Source organism: Rhipicephalus microplus, chromosome 5, assembly GCF_043290135.1.
Source record: "Rhipicephalus microplus isolate Deutch F79 chromosome 5, USDA_Rmic, whole genome shotgun sequence".
In the NCBI taxonomy this organism is placed as follows: Eukaryota; Metazoa; Arthropoda; class Arachnida; order Ixodida; family Ixodidae; genus Rhipicephalus; species Rhipicephalus microplus.
The window spans coordinates 193,612,526-193,635,554 of record NC_134704.1 but is presented as its reverse complement, the minus strand read 5'-3'; positions in this window follow the sequence as shown (position 1 = coordinate 193,635,554).

Below are 23,029 nucleotides of genomic sequence, written 5' to 3'. Positions count from 1 at the left end.
GGAGAGGCGAAACTGGACGACGCGACTCAGCTGTGTCGCTCCTCCATCTCTGATTGGCTAAACCACTCTTCAGCAACTGACAAATGGCACTAAAATGGGTCTCGGACCCATTTTCTGAGCGGCGAATAACGGCAGACGTGCGCGAAGCAAACAGCCGCGCACGGCTGCCTGTGAATGTCAAACATCAAATGCGAGGCATGCTTACAGCTAGCGAGAACCGGCCCTAAGAGACCGAAGCGGAAAAGCGTCTTTCGCCAGCAGGATTACTGCATTGTCAGTTTTGACAAGCTGCTGTACTGGATATGTACAGCAGGACAGTGGTGCAGTCTGTACTTTGTGAGTTGTCCCGCACTATGTAGCTCATTACATGAAGCAGAAAACGCATTCCCACTACTTTGCTTCATGTTACCGAAGCGGCTACACAGGCACTCGGATGGCATGGTTGTTTTCATCTGCCATGGGTGATAATCTCTGTAGAAAGTACAATACAGTTCTTTGCCTGTCTGTCTGTCTGTCTATCCGTAGAAAGTTGGAGAAACCTCAGGAAGGCTGACAAGCCTCTGACAATTTCAGCAGAGTGCGAACATAATTTTGGGTAAAGATATATTCTGCGTCGTTATGCGCACGTAATAAACAGTAGTAAAGAGCGCGTTCCCCGAGTAAAACCGTCGCGTGTTGCTGACGTCATGACGACTCTTTTGCCAGGTTGTCCACGCAGTAACTAAGCTGTAATATTACGTTTGCATGAACTAGGAAGCAAAGGCACGTTCGAAGTAATCAGAGCTGCAACTCTGCAGGAGTACGTGACGGGCTGACAACGCAGCTGAGGCTCGCAAAAGAAGTGGCAGTAGATAGAGTTCCTGTATAAGCTACTTTTATGTAGCATATACAGTTACCTAAGGTAGCATATACAGTAACTCTAGCAGTAGAAGGAGAAGTAGCAACCTAGCGGCTCGCAGGAGAAGTAGATGCAACCTATCGGCGTCCACGTGAGAGCGAACGCTGGAGTTTGGCCGGTCGCGCTACCATATACCCTGTTTCAGAAGTTCCCTTCATCACTGTGGAAGCTACAGGCCTCTCAGCCAATACGAAGGGCGCTTAGCTCCTCCACGAGTATTCAATCTCGTCGTGTCGCCTGCTCACCGTATTCAAGGTGTCTGCTAACCGCATTGTAGCTAATATTATTATTTTATTAACTTAAATGTAGAGTAAACTTTTTAAACCAGCACCTACACCGCGAACTTGAAGCGTGAATTCAGTGCTCTGAAGGAGATTGGTAGAGTGTCATGCTGGTGGATAACTTCACCTGGTGGCTGTTTCTCTCCGGCGCTGTTCCTGGCTCTCGTATACCTGTTCTCTGTCGACGCGTTTCTTCGCTTCTGCCGCTGTAATGCTTCTTTTCTCTTTTCTGTTTGCACCGAAGAAGGATCCGATGCGCACTGAATTCTATGCGAGGTTGCATGTCCGGTATTTGGAGATGCAGTGATCTTGGTCTGAAGGCGTTGTCCGAATTTTTTGGCGCGTTAGGCTTAGCAGGTGCGGCTAAGGAAGCAGCATCTTTCGCTGATATCGACCAAACGTACCTGATAATTTAGTCCTAGAGCGAGATGAAACAAGTCTTTGGCTTATTTCTCCGTTTGTTTACTGCTGTCATCGCAGTGGGCGTGCAGCAAGATTAAGTCCGGATCGATGCAAACAGTCACTTTTCCATGAGTGCTGCCATGTTCATTTGTGGGCACAGTTATCCGCGGTAACAACCACAAATTTGTAACGCATAAGAAAATAATGCGAAGAATAAACATATCATGCATCAAAGTGGCGTAAAACACACAAAAAACGGCAATTCTGGCCAACCTTTCTAATTTTAAGGTATTTGTATGTGTTTCTTGTATGTGATACTTGTATGTGTATGTGACCAGAACTTAAGGCAAGAAAAATGAAGGTTTTAGGCGCCTATAATAGGCCCCAAATCTGCCATTTTGACATAAATAGGCGTTGAAATTACAGTTTAGGTATGTATAGGCACAATTCATAAATATTCTAGTAGCGCGCTCAAGACAATTATTCAAATGCTAACAAACACAGCAGGTAATATCTGCACTTCGGGAAAGCTAAATTCATTTTTTTCATGAAAAGAAATAAAAAAGGCATACTAATTTGAACATATTTAGGTGAAAGTCAAGGTAATTTTTATATTGTACGAAAAGCTATGAAAAAGATGACGAACCAGCATCATATCAAGGTTTTCGGGCTTGAATTGTGCTTGCTTGCACTCAGTATTTGTTTTTGTGCAAAAAAGAACGCTCGACATCCAATGAAGCTAGTGAAGGGTACTTGTGACCTAGCACTTTCAATGCTTTTATTGCATCCAAAATAGTTGAATCAGCACCACTACAAACTTCAGACGCTTGCTTTAGCACATACAATCCGGAATTCTTTTTTAGGCAGATTTAAGCTTTGAGGCAATCCTGTCTGCAACCGGTCTATTGGGGACGGGGTGAACCTTTTCTGCATGCCTGAAAAAACTGGGTATACTTAAACTTTGCTTTGAACGCGATAGCGATATTCTGTCCCTGGTGCGTACTTCAACCACTTAGTGCATAACTTTTATTGTGTGATGTTACTCGAGAAATTCAAATTGTGGATTACTATATATGGCTGCGTTCTGTGTTACGCGTGTATGCGATTTCACCGATGTGTAAAAAAAATGAGTAAATCTGTGTGCCCGTAGAATGACCACAAAAGACATGTTATTTAAATAAATTGGCAGTAGCGCAAGCAATGTTGGGAGCTTTGTGCATATGCTTTCTTCAGAGTAAACGCCAAACTGGAAATATTGTTGATTTTTTCAATGCCCTCTCCCCAGCTTTCCACATGGACCGTTTTTCAATCGCTGTGGTAGCGCTGTTAAGCACTGGTCCATTGCCTCACAAGTACACTTCCCGGCTTCCTTTTATTCCGCATTGCTAGGCAGAGATCTGACAACTGCCGTTATGAAGAACATAAATGCCAACAAAACTTGTATACGCAGCAGCGCAGGCCTAGCTTAGTTCCGGCTGATTAGAGTACATTCTAGCTAGCCTGTTTTGGCCTCCCAAAACGCAACAGCCGAGCTGCACTACTCTCGCACCTAGCGACGGGGATTTTCAAGGGGCAAGGGGTACACTAGCATTAGCCTATACTCGCTTCGCTACAATGCCACTAGGCACGCTCACGCAACCTCCATTTTGAACTATTTTGGAACCAAGCGACGGAAATCTTACAGGGGGGCCCGCTTGCGCTAATGATGCTAGTGTCGCTTCGCCTCGCTGTGGTACAAGCCCAGCTCACGTAAAGACGCATTTAGAGTGCGATGCTATTGAAGTGTTGGCAAACGTCACATGTGTCGGAGTGCATTGACCGAGTCTGATTATACGTTTGTTGTGGCAGTGCACCAACTTATCATCTGTTTTCGTCGGCATGACACAGTATATGCGCGCGTCGACCCTACGTCAAACCATAATCGCATCTTACCAGAAGCTAAAAACATGAACGAAAAAAAAACTAGCGCACTATGCAAGTTTTGTCTTTAACATAGCCATATCACGTGTTTCTTGTTTTTATTCTTATAAACAGCTCATTTAGGCAAAGCATTTACTTAAAGAACACAAAAATGCATTTTTAGGCGCTAGATAGATAGATAGATATGTGGGGTTGAACGTCCCAAAACCACCATATGATTATGAGAGACGCCGTAGTAGAGGGCTCCGATAATATCGAGCACCTGGGGTTCTTTGACGTGCACCCAAATCTGAGTACACGGGCCTACAACATTTCCATTTTTTTAGGCGCTGAAAAGCTGATGTAGGCATAAACCTCCAAATAGGCACTTATAGGTGCAATAAATGTGTGAATAAAATGTTTCCCTTTCCTTAGTTCGTGTTTATATGTTAAATAGGCTCGAAACAGACTGCAGAAAGAAATACGCATTTTGTCTAAAGTTGCGGCCTTTAGTGCCACTGATACTACATTTCACTGCGCAAGCGTGTGGCTTTCGTACACCTCCTAGCTTTAGTAGTGCTGAACCAAAGTGATGAAATAGCGTAAAGAGTTGTAAACGGTAAATGATAGCGTCACTCGGTTGCGGCATGTTCACATCGCAGCTTGTGAGAGAACGTGAGTGTGTGTTCGTAAGGCATTCTGTGTGCATCAAGCAGGTAAAAATGAAAACAGGGGTGCATCGTGAACTATTTTGTTTCTTTCAATTGCAATGACTGAAAAAAAGACGTCTGTGAGTGATATAATCAGCGGAAGTGAGACTTAAACCCTATAAACACCTAGAAACGGACATGGTGTTTGAAAGTAAAAGAACCGTTGAATACTGTAATTAAAAGAAATAGCCCTTTCCTTTAATTGCGTTGTATACGCGGCTGGCATTTCAATAGTCTAATATTCTGATGGTGGTGGTGGTTAACATTTATTACAAACAGGGAGCTTGCCCACGAAGCCAGCCCCTAGTGGGTCAGCTTGCCTACAGTATACTAGGACGATCACTGTGAAGATGACATACTGTTATATCTCACCCGTCGGCTTCGACGAAGGACTAGTTCTTTGACTTTGCGACAACAAAGATTTACAAGGATAGAAGTTCCAGCACAAAGCTTCACTGGGCAACACATACGTTTTTGTATATCATGCTGTTGACTGTGAAAAAAAAACAGTGTTCTTGGCCGAAGAAAGTGTGCGCTGCACTGACTTGAATTTGCAAACGTCAGACATCCGCTCACGATCTGTTGCGGCCAAAATTTCTGCTTGCCATTGTTACCTTCACGTCCCCTCAACAGATTACTTGATCTTCTTCAGAAAGCTATTGCGTCTCCGGAAAACAATGATGCTGGCCCAGTGTGCACTGAAATTTAGGAACTGGTTTTTCGCCTTAGCGTAGGTTTTCCAATCAGCCAGTTCATGCTAGGCCGTGCCTTTTTTTTCCTGATAAATTGACACTTTTCAATAAAGCTTTTTGATCTTTTCTTTGAAATATGCACATTTCAAGGATTGCTAAAAAAGGTAACGTTTATTGCAAGGTGCTTGTGCGAAAATGTACACACAAGGTCAATGCGCTTGCGAAACCGAGACATAAAGCACCCGTAAATGATTGACTTGAAGTAGTAACACATTTGCATGAGCTCTAGTCACGTAGGTGTTTATTTTTTCATGCTGCTGCAGAAGGTTTAGGGCAAGCATAGTTCAGTATTTGCCGCGAGATCCGGCGGAGTTGCCGCCTAGCGGCAACTGCTTGAAGCGCGCAAGTGTGAATAGCTCCGTGCGTCGTCTGTTAGCCACGTCATGTTTCTACGTGCCCGTACGTCATGCGCATACTCAAAGTGTAATTTGTCTGCTCATGTCATCGCGAGTGTAACTACTCGCTTCTCGGTATGCCTTAAATGACGTACGAAATCATTTGGTTTTGTCGGCTGCTAGCGCATTCTAATAGGGTAGGCGAGTGCAACTTTGCAGATAGACGTTTGTTGTAGTCGTATCCTCTATTCACTTAACTACTTTTAGAGTAGCGACCGATTTCTGTTTCAAGCGTATCGTGAAAGGCTCTTGGCATCCTGCCAAATATGATGACTTTTGAAAGGCGTGCCAATGCAATGCATTAGCGACTCAATAAAGAACAAAATAGAGGCTCAGGCCACGCACTTGTGCGTAAGTGGTGGGCATACAACAACGGCACTATAGTTTATTGACCATGCGAGGAACCTTAGTTGTTTTTATATGGCCGAGGCACCTCTACTTAAAAATATTATTGTCACATATACCTGCGGCACTTCGATACCTAAACTCTACTAAAACAAAACCGTGTGCTCAGATTGAAGAACGCATTGACGAGCCTAGATGTTAAAAATAAGTCAGACGGTATGTCTTACATATATATTGTATACTTTTACTGAAAATCTCATCCTTTTCAGATTGTCTTGAGTAATTGTTTGGCATTGCTTGTCACCGACTGAAAGCAACAGCTATTTTTTCTCCGAAAAAAAGTGGCGTTTTTGCAAGTAGATGAAACGTGCTCGGTGCTTAACAAGTAGCGAAGTGATACCAATAAATTACAAAAATGTCAAACAAGAACCGCTTACAGCGCAGTGTAAACAGATCTGTTGTAGTGGGCAGCCAAACAAATCTTAATTGATTTATATGTGGGGTGCGATAAACACCATAAAAAGCGCACTGTGGCAGAATCATTATTTTATTTATTTATTTATTTCAACATACTGCAGCCCCACAGGGCTATCGCAGGTGTAGGCAAATACATACATAGAATAGCATAACAAGTGCGCTGTACATCAATGGTTAGTAATATACAATAAATATTCATCCAGTGATAAAGATCGAACGTAACCAGGCAAAGAATTCCACAATTCAATTGAATGAACAAAAAACTATATTTAAACGCCATCGTACGATGAGCAAAGGTAGACATGTTTAACTCGTGGTAATTTCGGGTGGTCGTTGGTCTAGCGTGTGCTATATATTTGCTGAGTAAAGGAAACCGTGGGGAATTAATTAAGGTATGAAGAAATTTCAAACATTCAACGTGTCGACGGGAAGATAGACTGGTAAGCTGTAAGATGGGAAGATGAGAACTTGGTGAAAAATACCTGTCAAAGCAACGATAAATGAAGCGTACAGCTTTCTTTTGAACAGATTCAATTCTGTTAATGTCCGAAATTTGGTGTGGGTTCCACAAAACAGATGCATATTCCAATATTGGACGAACCTGTGTTTTATAAGTGAGGAGACGTATGCTGAGAGGTGCTGAACGTAAAGTGCGTTGTAGGTAGCTTAATTTTTTAAGCGCACGGTTGCACATGAGATCAATGTGTCGAGACCAAGATAAATCCTGAGTGAAAAAAGAAACCGAGGTATTTGTATTGTGAAACAATTCCGAGAGGGCAACCATTAAGCGAATAGGTAAATGGAGAGGGGGAAGAATGCTTGGAAAACGACATGGATACCGTTTTTTGGAAGTTGATTTGCATTTTCCAAGTGTCACACCATGATTGAAATAAAGCAAATGAATCGTTAAGGATGATGTGACCATGAGCAGTTTTAATCGTATGATACAAAAGACAATCATCAGCATACATGCGGTTTTTAACAGGAACATTACTTGGCAGATCGTTAATAAAAATTAGAAATAAAAGAGGGCCTAATATTGAACCTTGAGGGACGCCAGACGTTCTGGTGGAAGTCGAGGAATGAGAAGACATGAACTGTACGTACTGAGACCTATTGGATAGGAAAGAAGAAATTCAGTTAACTAATGCTTCGATTTTAGGAATAGCAGTGAGCTTTTTTAGAAGTTTGCAATGTGACACAGTGTCAAAAGCTTTGGAAAAGTTAATGAAGATTGCGTCGATTTGATCGCCAGCATTAAGAAGCTGGAGGATGTCATGAGCGAATTCACTAAGCTGGGTTACGGTACTAAAGCCGCGTCGAAAACCATGCTGGGCATCAGATAAAACATTATTGCACTCCAAAAATTCTATGATTTGCTTGAAAATTATGTGTTCGAGTATTTTACAAGAATGGGATGTGATAGAGATGGGTCTGTAGTTCAATAAGAACTGGTTTCTTTCCGGATTTGTATAACGGAAGAATTTTAGCTGCTTTCCACGTTTTAGGGACAACAGACGTCTAGCGAGATTTCTGAAAGATAATGGTTAAATACCGACTAGTCCATAAGGAGTACCTAATGAGAAATTCGTTGTCTATATTATCAGGACTACCTTTCTTCTTCGGATCAAGTTTTCAAAAAGAGATTCAGCACACCCTGGTTTGAAACAACAATATCGTCAAAAAACTGCGAGTATGCCCTATAAAAGGAGGAACAACGGAGTTATCAAGTGTAAAAACATATTGAGAGTACTTGGCGGGCATACCTTTCATGCCGTAGCTATGAACCTTTCTTTAGCCTTTCAGCTTGCTCGCGTGCATCTTTCAGCTTGCTCGATGCATGCAGCTAATGTTCCATTAGCTGCATGCATCGACCAATCTATGTAAGTGTGAAGTTCAATGCTTAAGTATGCATCAACACAGCTCCATGTGTACTTCTGCAGATCTACCATGGTACTCATTCGATTAGTTTATTAAAAGGAATACAGTACGACGCAAAACAACATATAAATATTTTATCTGTATTGCACAAAAGCATAATGCCACTGAGCAGCCGTAACGGTATGCATGTTGAGAAGGTATTCAGTGCAGGTAACTTTTAAAACTAAGTACTGCGTAGCTACGTGTTAAAGTGCGAATGATACTGGTGTTCGTGAACTGGCTCACATTGACAAGAATATATAATGGAAGAATTGTATATTGGGTCTTTCCACGTCAGATGTCTCAGCCATTTTGGCGACCATCTCAAATGCATTCACAAAAACTTGCGCTGATTTACTGCAAAAAAAGTTATCTGCTAGTTTATTTCACATGATCGATTGATATGTGGAGTTTAACGTCCCAAAACCACTATATGATTATGAGAGACGCCGTAGTGGAGGGCTCCGGAAATTTAGACCACCTGGGGTTCTTTAACGTGCACACAAATCTGAGCACACGGGTCTACAATATTTCCGCCTCCTTCGGAATTGCAGCCGCCGCAGCCGCGATTCCAACCCCCGCACTGCGGGTCGGCAGCCGAGTATCCTAGCCACTAGGCCTTTATTTCACAGACAAATGACTTTTAGTCACGTGGCTGTCTCCTGAACTTCCCGGAATCTCGCCTGTGTGTTTGTAAAAAAATTTTATAAGTACCTCTCACTCTTCCATGCCAATTTGATTTTGATTGATTGATATGTGCGGTTTGACGTCCCTAAACCACCATAAGAATATGAGAGGCGCCGTTGTGCAGGGCTCCGGAAATTTAGACCACCTGGGGTTCTTTACCGTGCACCCGAATCTGAGCACACGGGCCTACAACATTTCCGCCTCATTCGCAAATGCTGCCGCTGCAGCCGGGATTCGATCCCAAGACCGGCGGGTCAGCAGCCGAGTACCTTATCCACTAGATCACCACGGCGGGGAAGTGAAACAAATCTCAAGAGTTTCTTCGGAAATGGTACAATAAGTATGCCTCGAGCAAAAAAAGACAAAACTTTTTGGAAAGAAACAGATATTTTAATATAATGTAACAAAGGTGGTCAAACATTAGAATTCATGAAGTTTCTTTTTGTTGTAGCTCATTTTTCTACGGCCAGAACTGGTTTAATGCGGCCCTTCGCACTTAAGATATAGCTCTATGTAGTGGCGTAAGAGTGATTTCGGTGAACTTTAGAGTATGAAAAGCTGCCTTAAAATATAGACCAATTAGTTGCATTGGGTCTACTGGGGGATGATGCGTTGTGCGTTTGCAAGCTACATGCGTAATACTTGCCGTGGCCTTTTACCTTGTTTTATTGCAGATATCAGAAGAATTGGAAGACCTGCCAAATCCCAGAAAGAACTTCCATCTTATCTCCTTGGAGTCGCTTGAGACCACCATTCCTGATGTGAGTCACAGAGGTCATATATTGAAAAAAAAAATCTTGTTTAATATTCAACGTCACGCAGAATGAACAACCACACAGAGACAGGAAAACACATAGACACCACTGGTGGTGGTGTTTGTTTCTTTCTTTGTGTGGTTGTTCATTCGGCTTGATGTTGACTACTTAATCAAGACATGCACCAACTGGCTGAAGAGCGAGTTCTACTAGAATAGAAAAATCTGTTCGTGCCTGTTACACGAGGTATAAAAAGGCTCATTAAGGAATTAGGCAGCATCTGTGCGCTGTCTACCACAAGCCACAATTCGTCAATGTCACCACCTACGTGTTGTCACCCATCGCTTTGTCAAGCGGTCGTTAGGTCAGCTCTCACCCGAATGTCTCGAAAGTTAGTTACTTTACAGGTGTATCTTGTATAAAGAGCCACCTAAAACATGTCCGCGCGACAAAAGAACACACACCGCACTGGCGGCGTGCTCCTCTAGTGTTTTGTCTGCTTCCGCCGCACCAACCTTATAGCACCTCACACCTTCAGCCATATTCATTTGTAAAAGAGAATTCTGAACGCCCACGGAGTGTAAGTTTAACACTAATATCAGTGCTCAAATTCATTATCAATGCTCAAATTCAAGATTCAGGTCAAGTATTTGAGTTGTGTGTGTAAAGTTTAACTGGTGATTGGACTGAAAACCTAAAACAGCAGCTGTGCTGCTGGCTATTCCGCCTGTTTCACGTGATAAAGACATCATGAAGTGGCTTCATTTCACATGCACCGCTGTGGCATAGTTTTGGAAAACGCGCACATTAGGTAGCTTTTCTGCCAGTTAGCTGGTTATGGAGAGCTGCAAGTTTCACCAGCCTTCTGCGTTGGTGCTCAATTTTCACGCGTCCGAATTCGGCGTGATGAAAATATAAGAATATAGGAGTAAGTTTACCGAACTTCAATAGTCACGTTTATGTCGGTTCCAGCTTCTTTTACAAGGCTAACATCTGGTTCTGTCATGAAGATATTCATTAAAAAGTCATCGAGTGCCGCAAACTATACATGCGCCGCCTGAGCTGGCAGTCAAAGGACGATATCGTGGGATTTTGAAAAAAGCTTGTCTCGTTTTTTTCTACGAGTTTTCCAGGAAAAAGGTGCTGAAATTGCCCCTCAGTGGAGGTCTAATGGCTAAGGTACTCGGCTGCTGACTCGCAGGTCGCGGGATCGAATCCCGGCTGCAGGGGCTGCATTTCCGATGGAGGCGGAAATGTTGTAGTCCTGTGTGCTCAGATTTGGTTGCACGTTAAAGAACCGCAGGTGGTCGAAAGTTCCGGAACCCTCCACTACGGCGTCTCTCATAATCATAGGGTGGTTTCGGGACGTTAAACGCAACATATCAATCAAGTGAGTCAGGCGGTGACATTTTTTGACATCGATAGAAGTGACAGTTCGAAGGTAAAAAAAATCGAGCTTTTACAAGGTGCTCGGTCAGAGAAGAACACAGGAAAAAAGCAACATACGCTGCAAAATTTAGGTACGTGTCGTTTGCTGTAGGCTCGCCCTATCCGGACATATTGTCACGGAACCATGACCTGGCCGAAAGAACCAGACAGAGTTTGAATTAAACAATTTATCTGGTCGAACCTGCAGCCGGTAAGCAAGAACGTCAGAATTCGGCAGCACAGGGGCACTGATAGCAGCGAACAAAGCATTGCCTGAGTATCAACTGAGAAGCGGCGAAGTGCATCGGCATTTATATACGGTACAGTCTGCCAATGCGGCGCTGCGAAAAACGCCATTACCAGTGCCCCCAACGCCGTGCTGGCCATAAATACGTTGTAGAAAATCGAGCCTCTCGTTGAGTGAAAAAAGGGGTGTATTTACTATAAAGCGTAGCCCGACATCCTGGGCTGCTTCTGCAGTGCATGAATCGAAGGCCAAAACATATGGTTGTCTTCTTCATTTTATCTTAGTTCCAACAAACTGCCCCACGTGCACAATTTAGCAAAAAGTTAAATTCTAGCAAGTACACATGCTAAAAAGTTGGACCGTTTCGCAATAGCTCTACCCGATAGTCTGTGGAGCTCCACTATTCAAAAATTTGTATAGTTTCTGGGCCTCGATGAACTAGTGTAAACAGGGCGCTAACTTCTGACTTACTGTCTTTAGAAGGACCAGCGTAGGAGTTGGTTGTACATAGTTGGCACTCGCGACGTGCTAGAATTGGACACGATAAAATGCACTGAGGCACAGGAAGGACACACGAGCATGAACTAACAACTGTTCATTCTATGGAATAATAACCTATTTATAGATAGGTTGAAAGAGAAAAGAAAAGAAAGAGAGCATGAAATGCGCACTGCCCACTACAAAAAAGCAACCATCTTAGTGATATGAATTCTAGCTTTGTAAACTATCTATATTTTCGGCGGAAGAAAGGATACTCTTCGTTAGACAAATAAATGAATGGCGCACTGACACACCTCTTTTCGCCAAGCCTGTGCATCGTGAATGCTTCAATGATTCTCTTTCCTTTGTATCTTTTAATCTCGATAAAGCAACGGTGTTTTCGAAAGCTGGCTTACAGTGGCACACTCTAAACAAAGAGCGAGTAAATAGGGTGTCTTTTTGTCCCACAACAATATTCGTCATCTCTTTTGCGTTTCATCCTTGCGCTATCGCCTCGCGCCCGGTACATCCCGGTCATGATCGACATGCCCAGTATCAGGGTTACATTGCATTCTCGATAGCAAAGTGGCCAGTGCCGAGTTTTCAAGAAAAGAAGCGCACACAAGCCTGATGACGATAATTTGTTGTGAGACAAAAAGACACACTTTTTGCTCGATATTTTTCTAGAGTGCACATTAAGCAATGGGTGGCTAAGTTACCAGGGTGACTAATGTGTTTGTAGTTGTGACATTCCTCGCGTAAACGTGAATTTGATTGATTGATTGATTTGTGGGGTTTAAGGTCCCAAACCCACCATATGATTATGAGAGACGCCGTAGTGGAGAGCTCCGGAAATTTCGGCCACATGGGGTTCTCTAACGTGAGCCCAAATCTGAGCACACGGGCCTACAACATTTCCGCCTCCATAGGAAATGCAGCCGCCGCAGCCGGGATTCGAATCGCGACCTGCGGGTTAGCAGCAGAGTACCTTAGCCACTGGACTACCAGTAAGCGTGAATTTTGACACCTACCAGCTTTTCCAACGTACCAAATTCCGCAAGACAAAGGAGTACCATATATGACCATTTTTCCGCATGCTACAAACTTGTTGACAATGCTTAACAGAACATGTATGATTGTTCTTCTGGTTGTTTCACGCTTATGCGAGCATAATTTCGTTCGTCCCCGCGATTGCCAAACATGTCGCGGAGGCGTCGTTTTGCACCCGTTGAGTAAAAAAGAGGGTTTATTTACAATAAACCGCAGCCCTACTCAATGAGTTGCTGCTGCAGGGCGTGATTGGAAGGCCAGAACAAGTCGTTATTTTCATCTCAGAGAATACCCTCAGACTCTGTAGGAACGTGGTTGCACCTTGTTTCTACAGACTATTTTCTGAGGACGGTGAGCAGTACAGAGAAATAGACAGCTTCTACGACCCACGTCAGGAGCCTTCAGTTTTAGGAACCTATCGAATATTGGGCTGACAAAAGATGTGCAGCCATTCCGCGATTTGGAAGCGCCTCGAACGCCTAACCAGGATTACGATGACAGTGCTGGGTCGTTTACGCCTGTGACTGACCCAGTAGTACCAGACATCACCGCGGATAGCATTTCCGACACGCAGCCTGTTGGAAGATCTCCGAGAACACGTCGTCCACCGAAGTTCATGTCCTACGACAAGCAGTTCAAGGAGATCTTCGAGATGCAGTAATGACCAACGCATTTTGGTTAAAAAAGGGATGTGCAGCGGACATATATAGTTGTCCAGCAACCTTGGGCAGCTGCGTCCCTTACTAGTGGTCTAACAATAAACCGATACCTGCTTATGAGACGCTACAGGTGCCGCAGTGTTTTATGGTCTCTCGAGTCCATGAGCGTCTGTTCTCATAGCGTGACTCAGGGCTAGCGTCGGTTAAGTTTCGATTTATCTGTATGACGTACGTTCCGCATGCCGAAGTTAAGGCCGAAGTTTACAACCTGCAAAGCTTTACGTGCATAGTGCTGTGTGGTGGCGCCAACTTCAGAATATAGATGGTCGCGGCATGCGCGATGTTTATCGCGCGCGCAACCTCTCTGTCTACTGTTGCAAGACGTGGTCAGAGGCTCTGTTAAGCTTCATAAGCAAAGTTGCCATAGTTATCCGCGAAGGGTACTGAGAAGAACAACCGCAGACCTACACAATCACACTTTCTCATGCGGCCGGCTGCGGAGATCGCGATTAATTCACTTCCGTAACACGTTCGTAACAACCCATATATAACACTCTCGCCGTTCTGCTTCGCGACACCTGAAGAAATTAGCAAAACTGAAGTCCTTTATGTCCGTTACAATTCACAACGCAACAGTAGTGTCGAGTGGCTTTTTCGTTGAGAGCGCTGCTGTTGCATCTGCTCTTGTTTTCGCCATCGTTAAGCGAGTGAACCAGCAAGCACTTTATAGCGGTTCGGTGACGCGTCCGGCTAGCAGAAAGAAATTTGTCGCTCTTTTCTACTTGTTCAATGCGCAAATACACCTAATATTTAGCTTAATCGTTGTTTCATTTGCTGTAGTTTCCCCTGCTTGCGCAGCAAACTGTTCAACGGTCGGGCTTTGCACTATACTCAAAACTGCGTCGACAGCTGGTGCTGCTTATCCGCGAAACTCCAAAGTCTGTCGCCTACACGTGTGGTGCAAATATTCGAGCCTTATCAGTGGTACTCGCACAAGCTCTGGAATGATCTCAAGTGTACGCGTTTTTCGCGTAATTTTAACGGAACTGTTCACAACAATCGCGACACTTCTCGAACCATGAGGCGCAGTTTCCGCATAAAATATCTGACACGCTGCGTGGGCAAAAAAATGAAAATAAAAATAAGAAATGCTCGTGCAATATGTTGCTGCCATCAATTGGTGAAACACAAAAGAACAAAATAACCGGGGCAAATGATGTGCTTCTTTTCATTGAAGTGCTGACGCGAACCACAAAATACCCCGCCACGGTGGTCTAGTGGTTAAGGTACTCGGCTGCTGACCCGCAGGTCGCGGGATCAAATCCCGGCTGTGGCGGCTGCATTTCCGATGGAGGCGGATATGTCTAAGCCCATGTACTCAGACTTGGGTGCAAGGTTAAAGAACCCCAGGTGGTCAAAATTTCCGGAGCCCTCCACTACGCCGTCTCTCATAATCAAATAGTGGTTTTGGGACGTTCAACCCCACAAATACATCAGAACCACAAAATAAAAGCCACACTTCTGCTACAAGGGCAAAGCAATAAATGCGATAGCAACAGTATCAGTGTCGCACTGAGCAGATCAAAACGTTCAGCACGCTGGTCTCGCAAAAATGACGCACGAAAGCAACACACATAGGACGAGAGCCAACAAACTATACGTTTACAGCTCGACAAAAAATGCACTCTTTAAAAAAAAAGATGAACGAGACGTCTTCACAGGTTCAGACTTGAGCGCCAACTAACAATTGTCCTATTTGTTCTCTGCATTTGAAAAGCCAGCTCTTTTCGGAAATTAGGCCTGCCCAGCGAGCGAAGCAATCTTGGTGCACCCGTCAAATAAACGCAATTGTTTCAATCGAAGCCGAAGGCGCACGATAATGCCCCACCACACGATAATGCGCGCATGAGACATCTTTTTTCCGTCAAGCATGGGACGCGTAGAAGATGAGCGCACCTTGGCAAATCGCGATGAGCTGACTGGGAACTTTGTGCCGAGCGCGCTCATCGCGCCATCTCGCTGGTAATGCAGAAAGCACGCTAATTCTCCCGCGGTAGATGCACATAGCGTGTCATTTCAACAATGAAGGAGGTGTTGCTTCGTGACTCAGTGGCTAACGCCGCACGCTCACGAACGATATGTCGGAAGTTCAATTCCCTGCACATATATATGTATATATATACCTACTTCTAAATTCACATATAAACCCAAACAATTGGATGGAGGGAAGGCCGCTGTGATAGCTCAGTGGTCAGAGCATCGAACGCGTTATTGGAAGGTCGTCGATTCGATTCCTGCTCACGACTGGTTATTTTTTCATCCACTATTCTTTCTTCTTATTTACATCCCAATGGTTCTAATAACTTCCTCTGTACATTCTTTGGCTTAACTGTCTGCTAGATCTCATTATTATTGTGTTAAAACACGAAAAAGGAGCCCTTAGGTATGCACTTCTTTCCCTTATTTCATTGAACGAGGGTCTCGTACTGGTAGACTTGGTGTGCTTAGGTTGTATAAGAGGGACAATTAATCAGCTTCCCGCTCATAATACGTTCACTTGCTACGTGACGCCAAACATGCGCATAAGAGTGTTCCACACTCGTCGTTTGGCTTATAGATGACGCTGACTGTCACTCCTACTTCTAAATTCACATATAAACCCAAAAAAGTGGATAGAGAGAAGGCCGCTGTGGTAGCGCAGTGGTTAGAGCATCGAACGCGTTGTTCGAAGGTCGTAAGTTCGATTCCTGCTCATGGCTGGTTATTTTTTCATCCACTTTTCTTTCTTCTTACTTACATCCCATTGGTTCTTATAACTTCCCCTTGGCATTACTGTCTGTTAGATCTCATTATTTTGTGTTAAAACACGAAAAACGAGCCCTTAGGTATACACTTCTTTCCCGTATATATATATATATATATATATATATATATATATATATATATATATATATATATATATATATATATATATATATCTGCCACTCCCACGTTTAATTCACATATGAATCCTACAAAGTGGCTGGGGGGATAGCTGTCGTGGTAGCTCAGTAGTAGAGCATCGAACGCGTCCTTTCAAGGTCGCGGGTTCGGATCCTGCCCACGGCGAGTTATCTTTTCACCCACTTTTCTTAATACTTCACCCACTTTTCTTCATAGTATAGGGGAAGATATTAGACAATTTGGTCTAATATCTTCCCCTATACATTCCTTGGCATAATTGTCTGTTATATTTCATTATTATTGTGTAAATACACGGAAAAACGAGCCCTTAGGTATACACTTCTTTCCTTATATATATATATATACATGCTGTGGGACGTTGACGACAGCAACGAAATCCCACCCGGAGTGTCCATACATTTGACCGCAAAAAAAAAAAACGAAAACAACGGCGCGCCAGTGGGGAGGAGCTCATTGTTGTAGGAGCCGCCTGTGCAGCAACCGTGTTCCTTCCCGTCCGCGCGCTCACTTCAGGACTGCACCCCTGCAGTCACGTGCGTTCCTTGTCACTACTACGCCTTTGGTCAACCTTGGACTGCAAGCGAATTTTTCAAGGTCAACAGGCAAAGCTTGTGGGGGCTCCAACAACCAGCCTTGGTTCCGGTGATATATTCCGCTACACTCGCTACAAATTTTTACAGCCAGAACGGTGTATTCTCTTGTCCCATGGGAAACACCCTTTAAGGATGTCTAGAACCACCCAAAACAATAAGGTGTTTACAAGCACCCCGGAAATGTAGGGTGTAACGTTTTTTTACACGCTACTTTATAGGGTGTTTATGAACATTCTTAATATGGGTGTTAAATGAAACTACACCCATGCGAGTGAGGTGTAACACTAAAAACCCCCATGAAACGATGGCTGTTATATGGATACGAATTTTTATTTGTATCCATATACAAATAATATTATATTTATAATATTATATTTGTATACGAATACAAACAAAAGCAGAGACACAGGAGGTGACGCTTAGTCTTGTGTGTTGAGGAGAGCCGTTCAAAGCACTTCATTTCATCAAATATTCATCACCAACTGGGCCAAGCCTCAATTGTTCGTAGGCGGAAGCATATATGAACCTTCTCTGTGACTGACAGGGAAGAAGGAAGATACTGGTGTCACCCACTGCACTTATACCTGCATGCATGCAGCTGATAAAATAAGGGCCCGTGGTCTTGAATGAGATGAATAACATCAATGTATATATCTGTAGGTAGACTCGGCCAAAACCGACAAAATAAGACGCGGCAGGCACTTACACACACGCACCTCACCACACCACAGTAGTGCAAGCAGTAACCTGAAGTGTAAGGTTCAACCAAACATAATGCCGAAGCAAAAAAAAAACAATTAGGCTCATAAGTTCACATCTGCCGTTTTTATAGAAAAAACTACAAGTCTGACAAACAGTACTCTGATGGCAGTCTGCAAAATTTTGAAATACCTCACAAGACCAAGTTTTTCCTATCTGTACTAGAAATTCATTGTTTTCAATACAATAAATCCTCACAACTTTCCAGAACGTTTGCGCTAGTCGGGCAAACGACTGAGAGGTATGGCGTTGATAGACAACTATACACAAAAAAAACGCGTAGAAAGTATAAGCGAGTTTCTGAGTCACATTTACGACCTATTATATCTCACAGTATAAGTTTTAACATTTAAAGTGCGAACATTCAATAAGGTATTGTAATTGGCGCTGTATTATTGTGATGTCGGTGTTGGTATACTTCTAATTGCAAAACCACAGCTCGTCCCTGCTGCTTCCACAATCATCTTCAGCTGCTGAGATGCCTGGTGCCTTCGAGAAAAGTGAGGCGAAGCTGCTCTTTCTGTACAGGAAATTCAATCCCAAACACCTAAAATAAGTACCCAAGAACAATGACCAAAATTTCAAAAAGAGTGCAACATATAGTATGCACTCTGCATAACAAACTGCTTTCTTGTGTGTAAGTGTAAATTGAGTGCATAGCAAGCATATTTAGTGGCAAGGAGCTTCACTGCAGTGAGAAATGCAAGAAAAGCTATGGTGAGCGATAAACACCAAAAAAAGCGCACTGTGGCAGAATCAATACACCTTTCGTGCCGTAGATATGAACCTTACTTTACCCTTTCATCTAGCTCGCGCAGGCAAATAAAAAGGTGCTGCTCGAAGTTAATAATGTTCCATTAGCTGCATGCATCGACCAATCCAACTAAGTGCCAAGTTTCATGCTTAAGTATGCAACAACACAGCTCCATGTGTATTTCTGCAGATCTACCATGGTACTCATTCGATTAGTTTATTAAAAAGAAAACAGTACGACGCGCAACAACATATAAATATTTTAAGTGTATTGCACAAAAGCATAATGCCACTGAGCAGCCGTAATGGTATCCACGTTGAGAAGGTATTCAGTGCAGGTAACTTTTAAAACTAAGTACTGCGTAGTTACGTGTTAAAGTGCGAATGATACTGGTGTTCGTGAACTGGCTCACATTGACACGAATATATATTGGAAGAATTGGCTATTGGGTCATTCCACGTCAGATGTCTCAGCCATTTTGGCGACCATCTCAAATACATTCGAAAAAAATCGCGCCAATTTACTGCATAAATTATGTACCTGCAAGGATAGTTCGCAGACAAATAATTTTTTGGTCACGTGGCTGCCGCCTGAACTTCCCGTAATCTCATCAGGGTGTTTCAGAAAAAATTTATTTCATAAGTACCTCTTCTTCTTCTGTGCAAAATTTGGTCTACAATTTAAGTGAGGGGCTTGCGTAAAGTGTTTGAAGCTCAGTATGATCATTACCATTTTTCGACCATATACGCTTCAAATAATTTAGCCAAAATGTGTTATATCTCCATTTTCTATATCAATACCTCACTTTGAATGAACATCTGAGCCATGAATACTTAATCCACGTAAGGTATATTTGGAGGGAAAATATTTCAGACTTCTCAAGCTGTCAAACTTTACGAGAAAAAAAAACGCGAATTTCACAAAGTAGTTGTTTTGTCAGTAATGAGACGCGACTTGCACCATTCGGGGGTTGAATCAAAATAGACTTTGTACTTAAATCGAAGTCAAATAAACAGTGCTTTTCATGTTCCAAATTTTGTCATAGCAATTTACGTTTTGTGAAAAAGATCACAGCATATTTCAGAGTGAATGATGATGAGTTGGGCGTAGCGTTTGTCCGTCCGGACGCAAAAACAGATGGACAGACAGTGTGGCGCAAGTATGGACGGACAGAAAGACGGACGAACTCACGGACAGACCGACACACGGAAGGCCGGACGGACGGATGAACAGCCGAACGGACGAAAGCACAAATGTATTGACGAACGATTCGCCCCACGAATCGTCCTTTTGTCTGTGCATATGCTGCGAAAACCACTAATGCTATCTATTGTGCAACTCATACAGTGACTACAGAGGAGGGAACGACCCACGGCCTCAACAGATTTGCCCCTAAATGATTTTGGAAGTTCCTAGTTCCCCATTTGACTTTGGTCATACGGCAGTGACGCCTGGAAGTTCCGCATTGCCGTTGATGGAAAAATTCAAATTATATTTGATTTCTTGAAATAGAAATTGTAATGATGAAACTGGTCACATACAAAGAACTGTTTATTTGCTTCCAGTTTAGGTAAAAGGTGATTTTTATTTGGACAACCCCATGGTGCAAATTGCGTCTCAATATGAACAAAAATGACAATTCTGTGAAATGGATGTTCTTTTCTCGTAGAGGTTAACGGCTTAAGATGTCTGAAATAATTTTTCAACGAAATATATTTTCTGTTAAGTAAGTAGTCACCGCTCAGATATTCATGCAAAGTGTAGTATTACAATGAGAAAATGCAAACTAACACATTTTGGCCAATTGTTTGCAGACGTATGAGGCCGAAAAATTGTAGTATTATTACTGAGTTTCAAAAACCTTACATAAGCCCCTTTACTTAACATGTACCAAACTTGGTATAAAAAACAGAGCGGTACTTGTAAATTATTTCTTTTCACAAACAACACTCAAACATTCTGGGAAGTCTAAAAGGCAACCACGGGACCAAAAATGTTTTTCTCTCCTAATTATTCACTGTTCTCTGTTTTCAGTCCATTAAATCAGCACGATTTTTTATTCAAACACATTTGCCATAGCCGCAAAATTGGCTCAAAGTTTGGAATAAAGTGACCCTGTTACTTTCACTCAATGGCCGTTACATACCGCTAAATCAAGGCCATTTGTTTCAATATTGCTGGCAGGCTGAGAAAGCATGAATCCTTCCCGATGCAGCGTAGGCTGTTCAGTGGCTGTGCGTGTTGTGTTCTCACATAAATATGCTGCCCAGTCTTACATTTTGGCTGCAACACATGCGTAGATACTATGCAGTATGTATAACATTAAAGTGTTTTTGTGCAACAAAAAAAACTAATAATACGTTTCGCATAGCGAAAATACCTTTAACATCTGAAGTACTTAGTGAAGTTAAACGCCAAAGTGAGGTGACGGCAATAAAACTCTGAATAACAAGAATATTTTGAAAGTTACATATAAAAGAAACAATCTGAATAAAATGTGTTCAAACGTTACCAGTCATGTTCAGACAAGCGTTTGCACTGTTTAAGTAGGCAATTCGGCCGCACACACAGACCGAAGATCTTTTCACATATAATCCCGGCTTGAGTGCTCGATCCGCTACACAGTCACGGCTGTCAGCAGTGTGACGCTAGGTAGGGGGTGAACGAAAATGCCGGTGAAGACGAATTTAACGAAATTGAATGTATTAGCAAGAAAGCAAATTTCGCGAGGTGCACTTAACGCGAAGCAATATGCCGTGTTGTCACCCGGCGCTACTACCCGAGTTATCACGGTATTGTTACCGCACAAAACAAAAAAGGGACCGATAAGAATGACATGGACACCACGCCCTTGTTTCTGTTCTCGGTCTTTTTGTGCAATAAAAAAAAGAGAGGAAATGAACTACCAACATGCCCAAGCATATACGTCTTAGATACGGTTGATGCTTAGAGCTAACAGGCGCCATCCCCACACATGTATTAACTTGTAAACGAAAATTGATTTGCATCACGAGCGGGCCCTGTAAACACGGCTGCCAACAAAGGGCACCTCAAAAATCTGTTCAAATTCTTCACTGAACCTCAGCGGTGCACGCTCATTCTGCTTTGTACTTCAAACAATCTAAACAAACAAACGAAAAAAACTTGCCCACAATCACACTTCGCCATCACTCCATGAATAAGTTCAGACAAATATTCCCGTTAAATCAACCAATGCTGATTTGTCGTAAATGTGTTGAAAACAAAATTGTTTGAAGGCGTCATTCTCATGCTCACGGAGTTAACAAAGCGCTGAACGGAACAACGTGAGAGCGTTACTCTCTATTTCACTTCGAGTACTCTACAATATGAATCCACAGGTCCAGTCTTCAGGATGGTGCACCTTCGCAATAATCAGCACTGACAGAACACACAGGTCGAGCCCAGAATGCAGGCACATTTAAACTGAACACCCACTAATAAACTCTACTGATCGGCTTGGGCTTGTTATGCATGGGCTTCGCTTTTTCGTCAGTTTTGAGAGCTGATGAGGGCTCTTTTTGCTTGTTTTTTAGTCCATGTTGCCGCTGTGTTAGAGCGGGCTTCCATGCCTTCCGGAATTTTCTGATGCACTGCGCCTGAGCCGGTGAAATGGTTTTCACCGCATATAAGACACTCAGGTTGACAGTCGTGCTTCGCTGGGCCCTCCAGAGGGAGTTCCACCTTCGCATCACAGTGAATGCACCGCTGATTGTCCGGATTGGGGCACGCATCCGATCTGTGGCCCACCATTCCACACCGGTAACATGCCGGAAGCGTTTTCTTGTAGTAGCGCACTGGCACGTTTTCACAGCAGTAGTGAATGAATCTTGGAACGCGGCGTCCTTTGAAGGTCACCATTGCGACATTGGATGTTCCGAGTTTCCGCACATGCAAAATTTCGCCGTCGATCCACTCGAGCTTGCGTCGAAGGGATTCCGAAGTTTCATTGTCTGCGACGGTGACGACACCCTTGCAGGTTTCTCCGGCTGATTTCAAATGTCCTTGAAATTGTACCTGGCGGTCCCCGATCGTCAGCGTGATGTCCCCGATGAGCTTTGAGGCCAGGCTTTCCGTTTTCACACCTACAACAACGATGTTTTGGTCCCACACCGGCAACACGGAGATACCAGCGTTCGTGGTGCTGCCAGTGAAGCGTTGCACTGCTGTGCCAATCCCGCCTGGGCCGAACGCAGCGTGCAGATCCATGATTATTTTTGGTTTAAGCACAATAACCAACTCGTCCGACCGGATTCGAGGTGTGTGTGTTGGCTTCCACGTCACCAGCTGCCGCGGAGACTCAACGCAAGCTGCGGGTGTTGATCCTGTTTTGCGAGCCTGTGGCTGGGCGGCGGCCGTCGAGCCTCGGGGCTTCATTTTAGCGAGCTTCTCTTGCAGTTGGCGAACCATAATCTAAAGATATTCGTCTTCACCTGGTATGCGGTCTTCCCGTGTTTCTGCCACCTCGATGTCAACCCACTGCATCGTGCGGGGGTCGTAGCCTGTCTTCGTGGACGCTGCGATGGCTGGGGAGCCCGGGCGTAAGCCTCGTCGGC